This window comes from Micropterus dolomieu, linkage group LG05 (assembly GCF_021292245.1).
Source record: "Micropterus dolomieu isolate WLL.071019.BEF.003 ecotype Adirondacks linkage group LG05, ASM2129224v1, whole genome shotgun sequence".
NCBI lineage: Eukaryota > Metazoa > Chordata > Actinopteri > Centrarchiformes > Centrarchidae > Micropterus > Micropterus dolomieu.
Genome location: NC_060154.1, coordinates 30,790,012 through 30,795,167, shown reverse-complemented (window position 1 = coordinate 30,795,167; position 5,156 = coordinate 30,790,012). Strand labels below are relative to the sequence as shown.

Here is a 5,156-nt window from a genome sequence, read left to right as displayed (position 1 = left end):
CTGTCCCCACCACTTTTTGAAGCATTTGTTAAAAATGTTCTGAAAATAGCTTACAATAAGAAATTTTAAATAATAAATGAAAATGCTTTATGAAAGGTTTATTTGCACTTATTTCTTTATTTAACTTAAGCAAAAAAACAAAACAAGCAACTGATTATAAAATGACCCAAAAATGTGCATGCACCAGTCAGTAGCAAGTTTTTGGACAAGTTTTCATGAAGCTGCCTGAATTTTATGTTGCTCAAAATTTTCTGGATTGCAATTCTTTGCTTGCATATCCTTCTCGCCTTTTTTACCACTGACCAGTTTGCATGCCTGATTTTAACATTATGTTGGTTCAGTTGCTGAAGATGACGTGCTTGCTAGCTTGAGGTTTGTATTTCAGCTCTGGCTGGAAGTGATGGTTTCACATGTGTTGGGTATTGTTGAGAAAGCTGGATGAGAATGAAGTGAAACAATGGTCAAAACAACAAATTGGTGTCCAGCTGGATGTGCATCAAACACCGGCTAAAAACTGGCAATGCCCGGCACCTAACAGGAAGTCGGGTATTTTGGGTTTAAAGGCAGGGTAGGTAAGTTTGAGAAACTAGCAAGAAACTGCTGCATTTTTGAAAGTATCCAACAGAGAAACTTGGCTAGCGTTGACTAGAGTTGGCTAGCTAACTGTTAGCAACAGGTAGCTGTGCTAACAGCTGCAGTAACATTGGGCAAAGCTAAAAACAGGCTGATACACATTTTCCCTTTTCCATCAGTTACACTACACGTTACTCCTAACATGTACGTTGTTTTGCATGTTAGAGCTTCCACTGTGACAGCATCATTGTCTCTGATAATGAGCCTGGGGTCGAGGCAAAGCAGAGGAGGGAGGGCAGCCAGGGTCCGTGGAAGAAGAGGCAGGACGGGGAGGACGAGGTGCAAGCCGAGCAGCACATACCTGCGTCGAGCTTCACACTCCAACAACGGCATATGAACAGGTATATATATTTTAATATTAGTCTATTGTCTCCCAGTGTACTTGTCTCAAAGTTTCTCTGGTGTTTCCCCTTAAGCCCTTTGACTGTCAAAAATAAAGTGCTTTATAAATGTATAATGTGTAGAGTGTTTGACCTATAATGTTTGTTTACTGATTACAACAACTAACTACAGCTCTGCTTCAGCCATCGGCTCATCTGTGTCATGTACATTGACCTGGTGTGTAATGTGGACACAGAAGTCCTGCTGGAGAACAACAAACCCCTGTTCAATAAAAATATCTGATCATGTTGATGAATGTTCTTTCCAATTACACAGATCTTTCCCATTTGGGGTTCTAACAACTATGTATTCCTTTACAGACCAGAATCTGAGCACTGTGGACAACATCCAGACTACTGGGTTTCCATGCACCACACATGGCTGATCTTCCAGACCCAGGACAGAGTAACAGACAGTTCAGTCAGGCAGCATACAGACAGGTTGTAGTGTGGCAGTGTGGAGCACTTAGACACAGAGTCGTGATACTGAGTTGCAGTTTCTGGAAGATATGCAACTATTCTCCTGATCCACCAGGACAATACAGAGGTTTAATCCTAGCAGGGTGTAAGATGTAATGGCACTAACTGACACAGTGCTACACAAATAATTCCATCCACTGTGTGGATAAATACCTGTACATTGTTTTTGTTTTATTCCCAGGAGGGTAGAGAAAATACAAAGTATATTTTTCCCTGTTCTATATATAATAATATTTTCATTTTTAAATAAAACATTGAAAATGATAAAAAAAAATTTTTTTTACAATTGCAGCATAAACAATCAAACAACTATATTTATGTCTTATGTCTCCATTAATGACATCCAAATGTGGTATAACACTTTGTACTGTTCCCGTTACGTGTTATATACAGCTTGTATGTCAACGTAAGTAAACAGCCAGCCAAACTCAATTTTCACGAGCCAGGAAGCGAGCGCCTTGCTCCTTTATTGACTTTGTTATTCATGTTTGACAGGTGAAAACTTATGAGTGAAACTGAAAAAAAAAACAAAAGGCAGAAAATACTTACAATGTCTAAGAAACAAACAATAAGGTTACTGTATGACACTACGAAACAGCTGGCCAATAAGAGCTAACACTAGTCGTCAACCAAATTACATGCTAATTATGTGTTACCATTAGCATCTTGCCTATCTTTATCACAAATTAGCATCTCTGTCACACTAGAACTTAATTCTGTACATTTGCAACTAACATTGTACACAGAAAGTAAACCTAGGTCACTTATACATGTCAAATAATGTACTGAACAGCCAAAACACTTACAGCCATTGCTTTCGGGGGACCATGTGCACATCTATGCCTGCAACTATCAATTGGGGTTTCCTAACCCAGCATGCAGGGCATGTCTCTTGGAGCATCAACATAAAGGTTCACCTTTCAAAATAAAAGTTCAATACAAACCCGTTTTACTGATTACAAATCAGAGGGCAGAACACACTTTACTGTTATTAAATACTACTAAAACTACAACCTATATCACAAATACATCATTTTAAGCATCATTAAAAATAAGTATATACAGGAAGAAAGACAAGGTGATTATGAAGACAGTTCAGACTTTGCATGTAGCATCATATCGCTGCTGTGGAGATGATTAAATATATCACAATCACCTCTCTGACATGATTACCACATTTCAAAACCAAAGTGAACCCCATGTTGACGGGGATCATCAGGTCTCCTGGTTCTGCTTCTAGGCATCTCCTCAGTAGTAGACAACTGTCAGAGGAGGAGGATGGCACTCTGGAGGTCTGCGATGTAACTGTAGTCCTCCACCTTCAATGAGTACAATCTCCACTTCCTGGACTTTTTGTTGTTCACCTTGCTGTACCTGATAATACAGAAAGGAGGATCAGCTTAGTGAAAAGTTTGTAATACCTGACATCATTCTCTTATAGAGCAGTTAGCATTTCCACATAAAATGCAATCAAAACAATAAATCAGCACCGTCTATCTGTATTCCTCATACTGTTTAATATTTTTTGACTCATCATTTATAAATGTATTGAGTAAAATGCATAGGAGTACTTGTAATGCAACATACTGAACTGTGTCATCAGCTTTTCTCCTGGCTGGACTGTGGACACAGTGGTTGTAATCCAGGCCAGCCAGCATGGTCCGATCAGCGTATACTGGTGAGAAGTACAGGACTATGAATGACTACAGGTGACCTGAGGGCACAGTACAAATAAAACATACAGGATTTTTTTTTACTTCTGGTAAAATAAGTAATGGCATAACAGCACCAATTACAGTAAAAGGTTTTCACACAGTAGGTTTAGCTATGAACAATGTCAAACTATATTATAGGTAGCTTATATACCAGAAACACAGATACTTGGGGAACTTTAGCCATCATTGTTTATGTATACTAACGTTGAAATGTCTTTCTCATAACTACAAACACACAGCTACATCACCACATTTGTAAAAGAGTAACATACAGTCAAACATCAACTGCAGACACAAGATAATCACCCAAACAGATTAGATACAAGGTAAAGATAACGTAAAGTTAGGTGTAAACATGGTATAACAATAAACCTATATGGTGAATAACTAAACCGGCACAGTCTACACTTACATTGTCTTACCTAATGTTAGCGTAGTAAAACACCGCTGCTGTTCCAGCTCACCTACAGCTAGATAGAATTCATCGTCTCTACTCTGACTGCTACACCAGCCTGCACTCGAAGCAACAGTTAGCTGAATGCTAAGTAGGTAGCTACCGTTAGCTCTATGCGTAGGTAGCTACGTTTGCTAGCGATGAAAGAAACATCAAAATGATAAAAGCCACATTACCTGTCCAGCAGAAATAAAACCACCACGGTGTGTGTCAGCCCCTCGGTGTTCCTTAGTTGTCACTATCGTTGAAAAGCCATGCAGGTATCACCCACCGGTCTGAACGCTTTGCTCGTCGGGTCTGAGAGCTGACGGGTGCGCGCACGGGGGCAGCTCCTGTAGCAGCAGGGCTGGTAGCCATGGCAGCGAGGCAGAGTGACAGTCAGCCAGCCAATCATTGCATTCGGTCCGAATGGAACGAGTGGCTTTACTGCAGCCCTGAGAGGACTACAGACAGCCGATTTTTATACTCTCTTTATCAGTGCACCTAACTTTTTAATATGCATTGGTGTATATAGACAGTTTCAACAAATATGACAAAAAGTGTTTTAGAAGCTACTTGCCTACCCTGCCTTTAAATAGTTGCTGACCAGCAAACAGAGCGCTGTCGCTCAGGAGGCAGAGCGGGTCATCCCCTGTTCATGGTGTCAGTACTAGAGAGGTCAATGCTGTCTTAGTCTATTTGAGATTCCATGAGATGTAAACTAGTGAAGTCGGGACAGCTCTGTCCGAGGATGTGACTGTGGCCACCCGGTTTCCACCCTGCAGCTCTTCATTGTTTCAGTACTGTCACACACACAGTCAACAGCTTTGTATGCTTTCTATGTTCTCTTGAGCTGCTTGAGTTACACTTCTATGTATTGTCATGTCCTTAAGCCACAGTGCCTTACACTCCTGGAGCTCCTTATGACACACACACACACACACACACACACACACACACACAGACCAATGTGTGATGGGAGGGGGAGACAGCAGCAGAGTAAACAGAAAGAACAGTGCCCTAGAGGGATGTGTTGTGCAGTGGGCTGCTACCTTTACTATTTGTACAGTTTGTGTGCGTCTGTGAATGTGTCACTCATGAGGAAGCTGATGAATGTTTGTCCTGTCATCTCAAGGTACAGTAGCAGCTAAATGGCCCACGTGGCACAGTGCCTTTCAGTCATCTGTTAGCATGCTTAAAGTAATTAACACACTGTTTTAGAAGTCTGTGTGCAGCAGAGGATGTTAATGTATGTGAGTGAGAGGGGGGGGAAAATCCTTTTATTTTTGTTGGTCTATTTAGACCTTACACTTATACTTAGCATCCAGTTGATGCTATGATTGCTATCAAAATTGCACCACTTCTTCTCAGTCATAAATTAGTCTAATTTGAACATGCTGGTGTTATGAACATACCTCTAGAATCAGCACAACTCACTCTTCCCAGTGACAGCCTATTATAAACATCCATAAATCCTCTTAGGGATAGCACCAAAACTATGGTCTCTATGGTCTC

At 40.7% G+C, this 5,156-nt stretch overlaps 2 long non-coding RNA genes across 2 annotated transcripts; both read right to left on the bottom strand.

The window, feature by feature from the left end:
• Window positions 1–1,921: 1,921 nt before the first annotated feature.
• On the bottom strand, window positions 1,922–2,701 carry LOC123971660. Its single transcript, XR_006825242.1, has 2 exons — window positions 2,650–2,701; window positions 1,922–2,410 (listed from the first exon to the last, which is right to left on the bottom strand). It is a non-coding gene; the product is annotated as an uncharacterized LOC123971660 (long non-coding RNA).
• Window positions 2,702–2,805: 104 nt separating this feature from the next.
• On the bottom strand, window positions 2,806–3,978 carry LOC123970598. Its single transcript, XR_006825018.1, has 3 exons — window positions 3,839–3,978; window positions 3,081–3,207; window positions 2,806–2,867 (listed from the first exon to the last, which is right to left on the bottom strand). It is a non-coding gene; the product is annotated as an uncharacterized LOC123970598 (long non-coding RNA).
• Between the last annotated feature and the right edge of the window lie 1,178 nt (window positions 3,979–5,156).